The sequence below is a fragment of the Chiloscyllium plagiosum genome, chromosome 8, assembly GCF_004010195.1.
Source record: "Chiloscyllium plagiosum isolate BGI_BamShark_2017 chromosome 8, ASM401019v2, whole genome shotgun sequence".
NCBI classification, from domain to species: domain Eukaryota; kingdom Metazoa; phylum Chordata; class Chondrichthyes; order Orectolobiformes; family Hemiscylliidae; genus Chiloscyllium; species Chiloscyllium plagiosum.
Window position 1 is genome coordinate 20,971,955 of NC_057717.1, and position 15,995 is coordinate 20,987,949.

Here is a 15,995-nt window from a genome sequence, read left to right on the forward strand (position 1 = left end):
GAATGAGTGCCGACAGATGGGGTGAGAGGGGAGGGGAGAGAGGGCTGCTAGAGAGAGAGGTCGAGAGAGACGTAGGGGCCAGAGAAAGAAGGGCGAGAGTGGGGGTTCGAGAGAGTGGTGAGCGAGGCATGCAGGCGAGAGTGGGTGCGAGAGGGGAACTGCAGGAGGTAGGGAAAAAGTGTAAATAATATGTGGAGATGGAGCGCAAAGTGAGTTAGGGACATTTGGAAAGACAAATGAGTGGATAGGTTGGGAGGGTGCATAGCTGTTCATTGAGGGGACAGGAACCTGTGTCTGGCAGCATCTCAGTGGAACTGGTGGAAATGGCGGCTGATGATTTACGTTCTGCCTGCAAAAGAAGTCCCTGAGCTTTCTGTCACTTCGACACATGAGCCTGTTCCCTGGCCAACATCTCTGTTTTATGCTTACTGCAGTGTTCCAGTGAAGATTGATGCAAGCTGGCAGAACACTCCAGAACACACCAAATGGCCTCCAAATTCAAGGACTGCAATTTCTCCTCCCATGTGGATAAAAATGCTTTCCAATGTATCTCCTGTTCTTCTTCCACTTTGAACAACACACCTCCACCTGTAACAAGGATAGAACCGCCCCGGTTCTTACCTTCTACCCAGATAAAACAAATCATCCTCCACTATTTCTACAACCTACAATCAGACCCCGCCACCAGATATATATTTATTTTCCAATCCCTTTCAGCATTCTGCAGAGACCATTCCCACTGTGAATTCCTCATTAGATCCACGCTCCCCACCAACCCATCCTCCACACCAGGCACCTTTGCTTGCCGTTGCAAGAGGTGAAAAACCTGTGCCCACACCATATCCCTCACTTCCATTCAAAGCCTTAAAGTATCGTTCCACATTCAGCATATATTTCCCTGCAATTCCAAACACCTCAATTATGGTGTCCTTTGCTTTTGATGAGGGCTCCTCTGCACTGGGGATTCAGGACGCCAACTCACGGAATATTTCAGGGAACATTTATGGGATACTTGCACCAACCAATACACCGCCCTCTGGCCAACCAATCCAAGCTCCCACTCACCCCGCCAAGGACATGCAAGTCCTGGGCGACCTCCACCCCCAAATTCGAACCACCCGACACCCGGAGGAAGAACACCTCATCTTCCACCTTGGGACCCTTCAACCACACGGTATCGTTTCCTCATTCCCCTATCCCACCTTAACCCAGATCTAACCCTCCAACACGATACCACCCTCTTGAACAGTCCCATCTGTCCATCTTCCTTTTCAATTATCCACTCCATTCTCTCACTATTACCCCGAATCAACATCTACCTATTAACTTCCTAGCTCCCTTCCCCCCAACCCCACACACACCTCCTATTTATCTCTTAGCACTCTTACTTCCCACCCCCAACCCTGGCATTTCTGATGACTCGCTTATGCACAAAACGTCAATTCGCCTGCTCATTGGATGCTGCCTGCCCTGCTGTGCTTTTCCAGCAAAATGTTTAAGACACGCTGGAAAAACAACACATCATCTTCGACCTGGGCACCCTGCATCCCTCTGGCCTGAATATCAAATGCAATAACTTTAGGTCTTGAACTGTCCAGTGTCCTCACGCCTTAGTCCTCTACCCCACAGACAAGGTCTTGTTCTTACATAGTCTGCCGTTATACACTACTTATGGGTAGCCACTAACAGTCCCCACTAACAGCTATTCACCCTCACCTAGCCAGATCGTTATCCATTCCTTTTTCCAGCTGCTCCCATTTCTAACTTTGGACTTTATCACCATCTATCATTTGTTCCTTAACCACTACCTTCTGCGGTATAAACTGACATTTTTTCTCAGTTCTGAAGAAGGATCATCAGATCTGAAATGATAATTGTGATTTCTCTTCACAGATGCTGCCAGACTGGCTCAGCTTAACCAGTAACTTCTGGTTGCTGTGTATGATTTACAGCATCTGCAGTTCTTTTGGTTCTAATTTACCCAGAATTTCTAATTCAGGTCGAGCAGCCAACACCGTGTATTCATAAACCTTCCCAGTCCACACTAACTCAATTTCTCTCCCAGTCTCTGCTGTCTCTCCCACTCAGTTCACACTCATTATCCCGCCCCCCCGCCCTCACAGTGACACCGGCCTGCAGAGCTCATGGTCACGTGTTGGCTCGCTGGACCCACTGTCATTCACTCCTATTGGTTGGAGGGTCACGCCAACTCTCCTGTTGGTCTGAAGCTGTGTCAGTCAGCCAGGCCCCTTGTGACGAGCGGTGGACTCCTCCATTGAGCGTCAGAGGCTAAGGAGTCACCTCATAGAGTTTTACAAAATCATGAGTTGCATGGATAAGATAAATAGACACGGCTTTTCCCTCGGGCGTAAGAGTCCAGAACTAGAGAGCATAGGTTTCAGATGAGAGGGGAAATATTTAAATGGGACCCAAGGGGCAACACTGAAGTTGGTGTGCGTTTGGAGTCTTTGGTCGGGGAAGGGAGGAGGTTGGTACAATTATGCCATCTGGCATCTGGATGGGTATATGAATAGGATGGATGTAGAGGGATATGTGCCAAGTGTTGGCTAATGGGACGAGCTGAGGTTTGGATATCTGGTCGGCATGGACCAGTTTAAAAAAAGGGTTTGTTTTCATGCTGTACATCTCTTTGGTTCTGCACTGGGATGAGCTTCAACATTCACAGTGAATGGGGCAGATGCACAGAGCACAGGAGTTGAGGTCTATTCAGCCCATTGGGACTGTACTCTATCCCTCTGGAGATGGTGTCAGTCTATCCCAACTCACCTCCCATTTGCCTGTAGCCCTCCAAACCCTTCATTAAAAAAGTTAAATTCCAAATTCGTTTTGACAATAAGTAATGAATCTGCATCCAGCTGTCATTCAAACTGTTCGAGATGGTCAGAACGTAATGAGTAACATAAGCTTCAAATTTTCACCCTGCATTATTTGCCACTTACCTGAAAGTAGTTACTGTAAATTGTGACAATGTTAATAATTTCTCACTCTGTCTCTCTTTAAATTAAATACCCTGGAAACAAATCTGTTCCTGGTCGAAATCACTGCTTAATATTCTCAACTCGAAGGAGAATTGTCTGACCTTCTGTTAAGTATCCATAAAAGAGACATCCCTCTTAATTTTAATGTAATAGTGTCATAGCGACGCTCAGCACAGTAACCGAACCTTCAGTCCAACTTGTCCATGCTGACCAGATATACTAAATGAATATCGTCCCATTTGCCAGCACTTGGCCCATATACTTCTTAATCTTTCCTAATCACGTACCCAATTATGCTTTTTAAATTCAATCTGCCAATCTTCAGCCCATTTGATCGGAATCTCTTTGTACTCTGACGTAAGTTTACTGTCCACTGCGCCTCCAATTTGGTGTCTATTGTAAACCTACTAAACATAGCTCCTATCTTCACACAGAAATCATTTATATAAATGGCAAAAAGCCGAGGACCCAGTACCCATCCTGACAGTCTGTTCAGCATCACTGACTTCAAGTCCGACAAGTACCTTCCACCATTCTCCTGACTGCTTTGCAAGATAAGAGTTCATGGAATACAGAACTAGCCATTTCTATATAGAACTGGCTCAAAGGCAGGAGACAGAGGGTGGTGGTGGAGGGTTCCTTTTCAAACTGGAGGTCTGTGACCAGTGGAATATAATAAGGATCGCTGCTGGATCCACTACTTTTCGTCATTTATACCAAAGACTTGGATGTGAACATAGGAGGTGTAGATGATGAGATGTCACTGAAATTGGAGGTGCACTGGACAGCGAAAAAGATTACCTAAGAGTACTATAGGATCTTGATCAGATGGGTCAATGGGTTGAGGAATGGAATTTTGGGAAAGCGAATCTTCGCAGGACTTATACCCTTAATGGTAAGGTCACGGGGTGTGCTACTGAACAAAGATACATTGGAGTTCAGGTTTATAGTTCCTTGAAAGTGGAGCCGTAGGTAGATATCATAGTGAAGACAGTATTTGATATACATTCCTTCATTGGTCAGAGTATTGAATACAGGATTTGGAGGTCATGTTGCGGCTGTACAGGGCATTTGCTAGGCCACGTTTGGAATATTGCGTACAAATCTGGTCTCCTTCCTATTGGAAGGATGTTATGAAACTTGATATGGTTCAGAAAAGATTTACAATAACGTCGCCAGGGTTGAAGGAATTGAGCGAGGTTGGGGGTTGAATAGAGGTTGAATAGACTGGGGCTGTTTTCAGTGGAGCGTCGTAAGGCGAGAGGTGACCATATAGAGGTGTATAAAATCATGAGGGGCATGGATAGGATAAATAGACAATGTCTCTTCTCTGGTATGGGAGAGCCCAGCACTAGAAGGGATTGGCTTAGGGTGAGAGGGGTAAGTCTTTAAAGAGACTTGAGGGGTCACGTATTCACGTATAGGGTGCTATATGTATGGAATGAGCTGCCAGAGAAAGTGGTGGAGGCTAGTACGATTGCAACATTTAAAAGGCATCCTGATGGGTATATGAAAAGGAGGGATATTGGCCGGGTGCTCGCAAGTTGGACTAGATTGGGTTGGGATATCTGCTCGGCATGGTCAGCAAAAACTGACGTGGAATACTTATAGAATCTCTCTCAACTCCTGCTGTTAGACAGTCTTGTTGATCTTTGAGGATCGCCTTTCCATGCCTAGTTATTTTTTTGTCCTTAGTGTATTTATAGAATCTCTTTGGATTCTCCTTAAAACTATTACCCAAAACCATCTCATGCCCCGTTTTTGCCCCCGGTTTCCCTCGAGTGTAGCCCGATTGCTCTTTTACTCCTCAAGGGATTCACTCAAACCCAGCTGTCTGTACCTACAAAATCCCTTCTTCATTTTCTTGATCTGAGCCTCAATTTCTTGGGTCATGCAGCATTCCCTACGCCTACCAGCCTCGACCTTAGCAGGAACATACTGTCTCTGTACTCTCATTGTGTCAGTTTTATGGGCCTATTGAGGCAATTGCAGATGAAAACATGGAAACCATCAATATCAGTAAAGAGGTAGTGTTGGGAAAGGTAACAGCCTAAAGGTAGATGGGTCTCCTGGCCCTGATGGAATGCATCCCAGGGGACTAAAATAGATGAACGTGTGGAAATTGCAAATGCGCTCGGGATAATTCACTAAAATTTGCGGGCCTCAGGGAGGGTTCAGACAGATTGGAAAGCAGCAACCGTGATGCCACTATTTTTTTACAAAAGGACCCGTTAGGTAACTTCTGTAGTGCAGAAAATGCTTGAACTTCTCAAGGAAGTAGTACAGTGATAACTGGATAGAAATTACCCCATTGAGCAGACGCAGCATGGGTTCACAAAAGGCAGGTCATGTTTAACACATTTCCTGGAATTATTTGAGGACATGACGAGCGCGTTAGACGGGGGTGGGGTGGGGGGAAACGGGTGGATGTGGTACAGCTGGATTTCCAGAAGATATTCTACAAAGTTGCCACACAAAGGGTAACTATAATGGAAAGGTGCACGGCATTATGGGTAATGTATTAGCATAGATAGAGAGTTGGTAAAAGAACAAAAAGTAAAGAATGGGGATAAATGGGTGTTTGGATTAGTGTTGGTACTACAACTCTTTACAATTTACACTAATGCTTTGAAGTTGAGGATCAAGTGCACTGTATCAGAGTTCACATTTGACACGAAGATGAGGTAGAGTTATGTGTTTAGAGGCCACTGTAAGTCTACACAGGGATACAGATAGTTTAAGTGAGTGGGTAAGGATCTGGCAGATGAAGGACAATGTTGGGAAGTGTGAGGTCATCTACCTTGGTCGGGCTAACAGTAAACTAGATGATGAAATGGTGAAACATGCAGCATGATGCTGTACAAAGGGAGCTGGGTGCCCTTGTCCATGAATCACAGGAAGTTGGTTTGCAGGTGCAGCAGGTAAATAAGACAGTGAAGGGAATATTGTCTTTCCTTGCTAGAGGGAAGGTTATGCTGCAGCTGTACAGGGTGCTGGAGAGGCCACACCTGGAGTACTGTGTACAAGTTTTGTTCCCTTACATTAGCAATGATGTACTGGCACTGGAGGAAGTACGGAGGAGGGTCACTAGTTTGAGTTGGGAGTTGAGAGCGTAGGCGTACGTGGAAAGATTGAGTAGACTGGGACTAAACTCTTTGGAATTTAGAAGAATGGGAGGTTGGATAAGAACAAAATAAAATTATGAAGGGAGTAGATAAGATTGAAGCAGGGAGGTTATTTCCACCAGCGGCAGTGACACTAGAGGGCATCACCTGACAATAAGGGGGAGCAGATTTAGGACTGAGTTCAGGAGCAAATTCTTCAGCTAAAGGGTTGTGAATCTGCGGGATTCCCTGCTGACTGAAGCAGTTGAGGCTGTCTTCTTGAATGCCTTCGATTCAAAATGTAGATTTGTGAACTGGAAAGGAATTAAGGGTTATGGTGAGAGAGAGCAGGGAAGTGGAGCTTAGGCCATGGAAAGATCATCGCTGATCTTATTGAATGGCAGAGAAGACCTGAGGGACCAGGTGGCCTACTCCTGCTCCTCTCCCTTGTGTTCTTATTTTCCCACTTCCCAGCCTTTCCTTTACCGGAGAAAAACCTCCCACAAACAGATTTTGATAGTACTTACCTTGTCCCGTTAAAATTGGCCTTTGTTCAATTTAGAATGTCAACTTTTTCATCTGGTCTATTCTTTTCCAGAACTATTTTAAAACTAGTAGAATCATCAGAGAATCCATTCGACCCATTACATCCACACTGACGCTCAGAGCCTTCTACCCTACCCCTGTAACGCTGCATGGGCAATCCATCTAGCCTCCACATCCATTAACACTGTGGGCAATTCAGTCTGGATAATCCACCGAACCTACATATCCCTGAACACTATGGGCAATTTCTCATGTTCAATCCACCTAACCTGCACATCCCTGAACACCACGGGAAATTCAGCCTAGATAATCCATCCAACCTGCACGTCCCTGAACACTATGGCCAATTCAGCCTGGATAATCCACCTAACCTGCACATTCCTGAATACTATAGGCAATTCAGCCTGGATAATCCACCCTATCTGCACATCCCTAAACACTATGGGCAATTCAGTCTGGATAATCTACCGGACCTGCACATCTTTGAACACTATGGGCAGTTCAGCCTGGATAATCTACCTAACCTGCACATCTTTGCACTGTGCGAGGATACCAGAGCACGCAGACAACCCCAATAAGGCGATCATCGCTCTTTTATCTCTCAATTTCATCCAAATAACTTCACTGGGCGTACTGCCACGAATATCCTTAATAAGCTCAACTGTAATATTATTCCGAATCATATCTTGTCCACCTTTCTATCCTTCCTATAACATCTATATCCTGGAACATTTAGCTGCCAGTCATATCCATCCCTGAGCCACGTTTCTATAATACCCATGATATCCCAGTCCCATGTTCAAATCCATACCCTGAGCTCATCTGCCTTCCCTGTCAGGCCTCTTGCATTGAAGTAAATGCAGTGTAACTGCTCAGTCCCACCTCGTTCCATGCCTTGCGCTTGCTTGCCCTGATTCCTTGAACTGTACCAGCCTTAGACTTACCTCTTTTCTCACTATCATTTTGGGTTTATATTCACTCCCTCACTGGTTTAATGCTTCTCGAGTAGCATTATCAAGTCTCCCGGCCTAGATATTAGACACCTTCCAATTCCAGTGCAATACATCCTTATGCAGGTCAACTCCACTCCAGAGATTACAATGATCCAAAAATCCTTCTCCCCTGCACCAGCTCCTGCACCAGCTCCTTGGCCACTCATCCAGCACCACCTCTACTGTAATATGGACATTTTTCAAGATCTCTCCATCTATTTCACCACATTCTATATCTTCCATGTCCTTATCCACAGAAACCACGATTGCAAAATACTCGTTTAGTATCTCCCCCATCGTATACAGCTCCAGGCATAGACTGCCTTGTTGATCTTTGAGTTGCCATATTAACTCCCTGGATGGACTTGTTATGAATGTATTTGTAGAAGTCTTTTGGATTATCCTTAACCCTACTTGCCAAAGCTATCACCTGTCCTGTTTTTGCCCTCCGGATTTCCCACCTTAAGTACACTCCTTCTGCCTGTATACTCAAAGCGCGTTTTTTTTGGATTTTTGGGTTGAAATAAATGCAAAATATTGCAACTTGATAAAACAAGCTAAGGCCGGACTTACACTAATTAACAGTAATGCCTGGAGTCGTGATATACATCAAAGAGACCGAGGGCTTCAAGTCGTTGAAGTTTGTATCACATTTAGATATGTTGGTTCATAAGGTGTTTAGTACACATACCTACATTGCTCAGACGTTTAAGTATAGGAGTTGGGAGGTTAAGTTGGAGGTTGTACAGGATGTTGAGGAGGCCTCTTCGGGGATACTGTATCCAGTTCTGGTTGTGCTGTTATAGGTAGGATATTAGTAAATTGGAGCAGGTTGAGAAGAGATTTTCCAAGATATTGCCATGAATGGAGGGGTTGTTTTATAAGGACAAGCTGGATGGGCTGGGTAATTTTTCACAAGAGCATGGGAAGTTGAGGAGTGATCTAATTAGTGGATTATAAATTCATGAAGAGTGTAGAGAAGGTGAGAGGGGAATTCAGACTCGGGTGCCGAGGGGAGAGGGGAATTCAGACTCGGGTGCATTCATTTTTAGAGGTGAGAATGGTTTAAAAAAAGAAATTAGGGATTTTTAATTTTTTACACGTGTGGAATGAACTTCCAGAGGAAGTGGTAGCTGTAAATGTTGTTACAATATTTAAAAGACATTTGGATAAGTATATAAATATTAAATATTTGGATGGAAAGACTGGAGACAGGTGCGATTAGATTAGTTTGGAATTATGGTCGACATGGATTGATTGGACCACACGGTCTGTTTCCGTGCTGCATAACATTATGATTCTAATTCTCACTATCTCTGAATTCCTCCATCCTCACAACTCTCCCTATCACTGTTCCCTCATCTTGCCTAACAACTCTTCCTTATCTCTATAATTCCTCTCCAGCCTCACTATCTCTGGTATCAGAAACGTCTTGATCTCTGTAACATCCTCCACTCTCACAATTCACCCTATCTCTAACCTCCTTCATTCTCATCACCCTCCCTATCTCTAATCTTGTCCAGTATCACAAATCTCTGTGATGTATCTCTCTTGAATTCCATCCTTGAGGATATACCATTTTTATTTGAGATTCCTTTACCCAGAGCTCAAGAATGTCCTGCTTCACCTCTCTGTCTCATTTTCCTCTCAGAAACGTTAACCAATCATATATCATCTATTCTAATATCCCCATCTCTGCCCTGGTTTCTAATGTGTCTTGTCATTTTTCGATATTAAGTGTCTAAGCGTTTTACACGACAGAAAGCTGTTATGTGGCCCATGAGGTTTGAGCTGTAAAGAAATATCCCAACCAGATTAATCCCATTATCCAAAACATAGCCCACAGACCTGTCAACCTTGGCATTTCAATGTGTATCTAATTTCATCTCCAGTCGTGTTGGGATTTTGTGTTCTCCACCCTCACAGACAGTGAGGTTTAACGCAATTGTTACTCGATGATGACATCACCCACAGGAACACAGAGCAGCTGGGTCTGTGCAAACCAGAGATTCGCATACATGGGAAAGGATGGAAGGTCCCTGAGAAGGGGCACAGAAGATATACCAGGATGGTTCGAAGAATGGAGGATTTTACTAGCACGCTTTGGATTTCTTTTACATTTTTAATTGGTATGATATATATGTTACCGAAACTCAGACAATATCCATCCACAATAGATGGACTCACCTTCTCAGCATCTCTCCTTGCCTGGGGTTTAAACAACCACCAGCCATCTCTCCCTAATGAGAGAAACAGCCCTACAGTCTGGTAGGAAAATGCTGACTTCACCTTTTACACGGTAATGCCACTGTGCCTTGGGGATGCAGAGATAGAATGCTTAAGTTGGACACCACTCAGGCACAGTGCTTTGTCCTGGAGAATGTTCACTTTCTTTAATATTGTTGAGGGCTACACTGATGCAGGCAAGTGGAGAATGTTCCAACATAATTATGATTTGTACCTTGTAGAGAGCAAACAGACATTGGAGAATCAGGGGTTTGGGGAAACTGAGATTGTTCTCCTTAGAGCAAAGGAAATCGAGGGGAGCTGTAATACAAGTTTATAAAATCCATCCCAGTCAACTCAGGTTAGAAACTCCCACCATCCTCTCCTCGTGGCCCAGGATGACTGTTCACAGTACCCCTTGTGGAGGTCAGCAGTCAATTCAGGGGCAAATCTATCAGTTTCCACCAGCAGCAGCAGTCCTCACTTTCGCCCAGAGATGAATCAGAGCAGTGTTGGCTCAGTCTAGGAATAAAAACAGAAAAAAAAATCAATTTCTCTTAGTTTGAATTTGATCTGTGTTAATCCTGCTCTGTCACTTCCTGCCAAGGAAGGCAGTGGGTTCGTGCCACTGCAGATTTCTGCATACAAAGGTGGCAGCCGCACACGTGTCCCGACGATCACTGCCCCAAATAAAGATGATGTGGTGATGCTGTGTTGGACTGGAGTGGACAAAGTTAAAACACACACAATACAAGGTTTTTGTCCAACAGGTTTATTTGGAAGCACTAGATTTCAGAGCGCCGCTCCTTCATCGCGTAGTTATGGAGCGGGATCATAAGACACAATTTATAGTACAAGATTACAGTGTCACGCCAGTTAAATGATATGTTGAACAAACCTAGATCGTTGTTAAGTCTGTCATCTTTTAGATTGGTCGTGCACATTTGGTTTCGTTAAAAGTAGTTCTGGGATTCACATATTAAGACACAGTCTCAAGAAAACTTAGGGTTATATAAAAAAAGTGACATCTCAACTCAGGCAATACGTTAAAAGTGAGAGCCTGTCCATATACCAATCTTGAGACAGAATAGTTCTATTTCCTAAGTCAAATTCAGAAAATGTTACATGGATTCACTGCCTGCACTTACTGACTACCTGCATTCACTGCACAATCTGCAGGCGGTCAGTCCATGTAAGATTTTGTTAATTCCACATTGGAAATTGAATCATTCTGTCTCAAGATTGGGATACAGACAGACTCACACCTTTACTACATGGTCTGAGCTGAGATACCAGTTTTTTTTTACATAAAACTTTATGTAAAGTATGAGAATATTAAGAAAAGAACTTCTGGAATTTACAAGTTAACAAAGGAAAACCTGCACCCCATTCTAAAAGGGGGAAGACTGAAAAGTCAAGGTTCGTTAAATATATCATTTCAGTTACATGACACTATCTTTTAATATAAATTCTGTGTTTTATGATCCTGATTCACAACTACAAATAAACTTGTTGTACAAACCTTGGTGTCATGTGAATTTGAACTTTGCCCCTAATAAAGATGGCAACATTCACTCAGGCCGAATTTCCACCTGAGGCGTTTTCCCGTTTGTTGCAAACACGGTACTGGCTGTTTCAAAATCGTGCTTTCCAATGTGCAGCAAATGTCTCTAAGGTCTCTCAGCTCATACCAACATCATTTCCCTCCAGCTTCCTGCTGTTTATTTCTTTCCTTCCCTTGTCCTCCCCTCCACATCTTCCCGAACTTTGGTCACGATGACACTGTGTTGCCCGCGAAGACGATCGCATGATTTACTATAGTCCTGACCCTCACTCACTGATTGGTTGGAGGAACAGCCGCCACTGCCAGGTCCTCCAGATCCTCCCCTTCTCCTCCTATTGGTCCGGCGCTGACATCAATCACCCGGGGCTCATTGTTTGCTGAACCATGCACAGGGCTTCCTGCTTTTTCTCCTGTCCATCAGTTACAAGAGTGGGGGTTTATTCCTGTTTCATTTATGTGCGGCATTAAAAAAATCGTCCGTTGTATGGAGTCTTTCACATTGATGCATCGTAGAGGATTTGTCACAGAGGGATTGAAACGTTGAATTAAGAGAACGATTGGAAGATAACATCTTAAAAGGAGGACAAAGACGGTTAGGGAGGGTATTCCAGAGGCTTGTGTCCTCGGCAGCTACAATCGTGGAGTGATGCAGTTGGAGACAGCTTATAACAGAGACAGTTTGTGGCGATTTAGAGGTAGCGTGCAATTGCAGGCTATGTGATAACAAGGCCTGGTGTGTGTGGAAAGGTTCTCGGAGACGGCCCTAAAATTATTCACCTTGATATGCAGTCTGGAAGGCTGCACGGTGTCCAAGCAGAAAATTAGGTGCTATGTTTCCAGCTTGTGCTGAGTTTCACTGGAATACTGCAGCAAGCCCGAGACAGAGAGGTTGGCCAGGGAACAGGGTGGGGCGGTAGGCAACTGGAAGATCAGGGCGAGTTTTGTTCTGTGAGACACAGATCACATTGGAAGCAGCGAGTGCAGTCAGCTGGAGTATGAACTGTAGGTAAAGTGCAACTTCAACTTGAAGATGTGTTGTGGCCCTTGAATACTGAGGAAGGAGAAGGCCAATAAGCAAGTGTTACACCTTCGGCGGTTGCAGGGGAAGGTGTTGGAGGTGTTGGATGTATTGGGGGGAATGTTGAGCGTGAAGGAGGTGTGGACCAGGGTTTCAGAAAGGCATGATTCCCTACAGAAGTTGGACAAGGAAGTGGAGAGGAATATGTCTCATGGTGGCATCTTGGAGTTGGAGGAAATGACAGGGGCTGATCTCTATTCTGCCTGCAAAATGAGCCTGAGCTTCCAGTTACCTGCCAAGTTAACACCCCACCGTATTCCCTGGCCAACTTCAGACTCCGCCTTGCGGCAGTGTTCCATCAAAGATCAGCATAAGCCGGAAGAACAGCAGCTCATTTTCCGCTTGGGAATAATGCAACCCTCCGGACTCAACACAGAGTTCAATAATTTCAGGGCCTGAACTCCCCCATGTCCTGGCCTTACCCCAAACACCAGGCCATGTTATCACAATTCCTATGGTTAGCCACTAATAGTCTCCATTAACAGCTACTTACCCTCCCAGCCAGATTGTTACCCAGAACTGTTCTTCTCTCTCTATCCCAACCTACCATTTCCCCCTTATGTCCTCTCTACACCACAGCACCCCACCCTACCGACTGCAAATAGCCTGACATTTTCCTACTCTCAGTTCTCAGGAAGGATCACCGGATCTGAAATGGTAACTCTAATTTCTCTTCACAGATGCTGCCAGAATTCTGAGGTTTTCCAGCACTTTTTGGTTGTTTCTAATTTACAGCAACCGCAATTCTTTTCGTTCTAATTTAGGAGGAGTTTCTTATTCAGATCTGGCAGCACACACTGTGCATTTACAAACCCTCCCAGTCCACACTAACTCAATTTCTCTCCCAGTCTCTGCTCTGTCTCCCAATCCCTTCACTGAGTCCCCCTTCATAGAGGCACTGCACCTGCACAGCTCATGGTCATATGTCATCCTCCTGGCCCCACTCCTCATTCTCTCCCATTGGATGAAGGACCACACCCCTCTTGTTCTGGAGCGATTGTCGCAATCAGCCGGGACCCATTGTGACGTGACTGCTGGGATCATCCCTCTCTCTGCCCTGGGATGAGCATCATCACTCACAGTGAATGGGGTAGTATCGCAGAGCATAGGGGCCGGGGACTATTCAGCCCATTGGGGTTGTACTCTCTCCCTCTGGAAATGCTGCAAATCTGTCCCGATTCCCCTATCATGTTTTCCCATAACTCTCCAAGTATTCCCTCAAAGTTAAATTCCAAATCTTTTTGACAATAACTGCTGAATCTTCATCCAACTGCCATTCAAACTGTTGCAGGTGCTCAGAGCTTAATGAGTAAAATAGTCTTCACATTTTCACCCTGCATTATTTTCTAATTACCTGAAAGTAGTTGCGAAAAAATGTCACAAAATTAATAATTTCTCTCTGTCTCTCTATAAATTAAATATCCTGGAAACAAACCTGCTCAGATTCGAAATCATTGCCTAGCCATCTCCGAGGAGAATTATCTAAACGTCTGCTAACTCTCCATGAAAGAGAAACCTTTCTTAATTTTAATGTATTGGAGTCACAAATGTACAACAGAAAAACAGACTCCTCGGTCAAATATTCCATTCTAACTAGGAATCATAAATCAATGGAGTCCTATTTGCCAGATGTTGGTCAATTCCCCTCCAAACCTTCCGTTCATGTACCCGGTCAGATGCCTTTCAAGTGTTGTCATCGTATCAATCTCCAATACTTTCTCTGGCTGCTCATTCCATATACATGCCAAACTCAGTTTGAAAACATTGCCCCTTAGATTGGTTTTAAAACTTCTCCGTCTCACATTAAGCCTATACCCTCTTTTTGGACCCACCAAACCTGGCAAAAAAAACCCAAATGTTCACCCTCCCCATATCCCTCATGATTTTATACTTCACAATCACTGAGTCCCCCTTCATAGAGGCACTGCACCTGCACAGCTCATGGTCATATGTCATCCTCCTGGCCCCACTCCTCATTCTCTCCCATTGGCTGAAGGACCACACCCCTATTGTTCTGGAGCGACTGTCTCAATCAGCCGGGACCCATTGTGACGTGACTGCTGGGATCATCCTTCTCTCTGCCCTGGGATGAGCATCATCACGCACAGTGAATGGGGTAGTATCGCAGAGCATAGGGGCAGGGGGCTATTCAGCCCATTGGGGTTGTACTCTCTCCCTCTGGAAATGCTGCAAATCTGTCCCAATTCCCCTATCATGTTTTCCCATAACTCTCCAAGTATTCCCTCAAAGTTAAATTCCAAACCTTTTTGATAATAACTGCTGAATCTACATCCAACTGCCATTCAAACTGTTGCAGGTGTTCAGAACTTAATGAGTAAAATAGTCTTCACATTTTCACCCTGCATTATTTTCTAATTACCTGAAAGTAGTTGCCAAAAATTGTCACAAAATTAATAATTTCTCTCTGTCTCTCTGTAAATTAAATATCCTGGAAACAAACCTGCTCAGATTCGAAATCATTGCCTAGCCATCTCAGCTCCGAGGAGAATTATCTAAACGTCTGCTAACTCTCCATGAAAGAGAAACCTTTCTTAATTTTAAATGCATTAGAGTCACAAATGTACAACAGAAAAACAGACCCCTCGGTCAAATATTCCATTCTAACCAGGAATCATAAATCAATGGAGTCCTATTTGCCAGATGTTGGTCAATTCCCCTCCCCTCCAAACCTTCCGTTCATGTACCCGATCAGATGCCTTTCAAGTGTTGTCATCGTATCAATCTCCAATACTTTCTCTGGCTGCTCAATCCATATACATGCCACACTCAGTTTGAAAACATTGCCCCTTAGATTGGTTTTAAAACTTCTCCGTCTCACATTAAGCCTATACCCTCTTTTTGGACCCACCAAACCTGGCAAAAAAAACCCAACTGTTCACCCTCCCCATATCCCTCTGGATTTTATAAACCTTGATAAGATTATTTCTCAGTCTCCGGTTCTCCAGGGAAAAAAGCGCCAGCCTATTCAACGACTCCCTTCAGTTCAAACCCTCCAACCCTGGGAAAGTCTTCGCAAATCTTTTCTCGACTTATTCCAGTTTCATAACATCCTTCCTAGAACAGGGAGACCAGGATTGAAAGCAGAATCCCAGAATTGGCTGAAACAATGTCCAGTAGAGCTGCAATATGACATTACAATTTCTGTATTCACTACACTGACCAATAAAGACAAGCATACCAAACGCGTACTTCATTACTCAGTCAGTCCATGATCTCACTATCAAAGAACTACAAAGCTACACTCCAAGGTCTTTTTGTACAGCAACACTCTCCGGGACCTTACCATTAAGTGTATAAGTCGTGCCCTGATTTGCCTTTCCAAAACGCAGCACCTCACGTTTATCAAGGTTAAACTCCACCTGTCACTCCTCGACCCATTGGCCCATCTGATCAAGATCCTGTTCTACTCTGGACTACCATCATCACTCTCCACTTCATTACCAATTTTGTTTTATTCTGTAAACT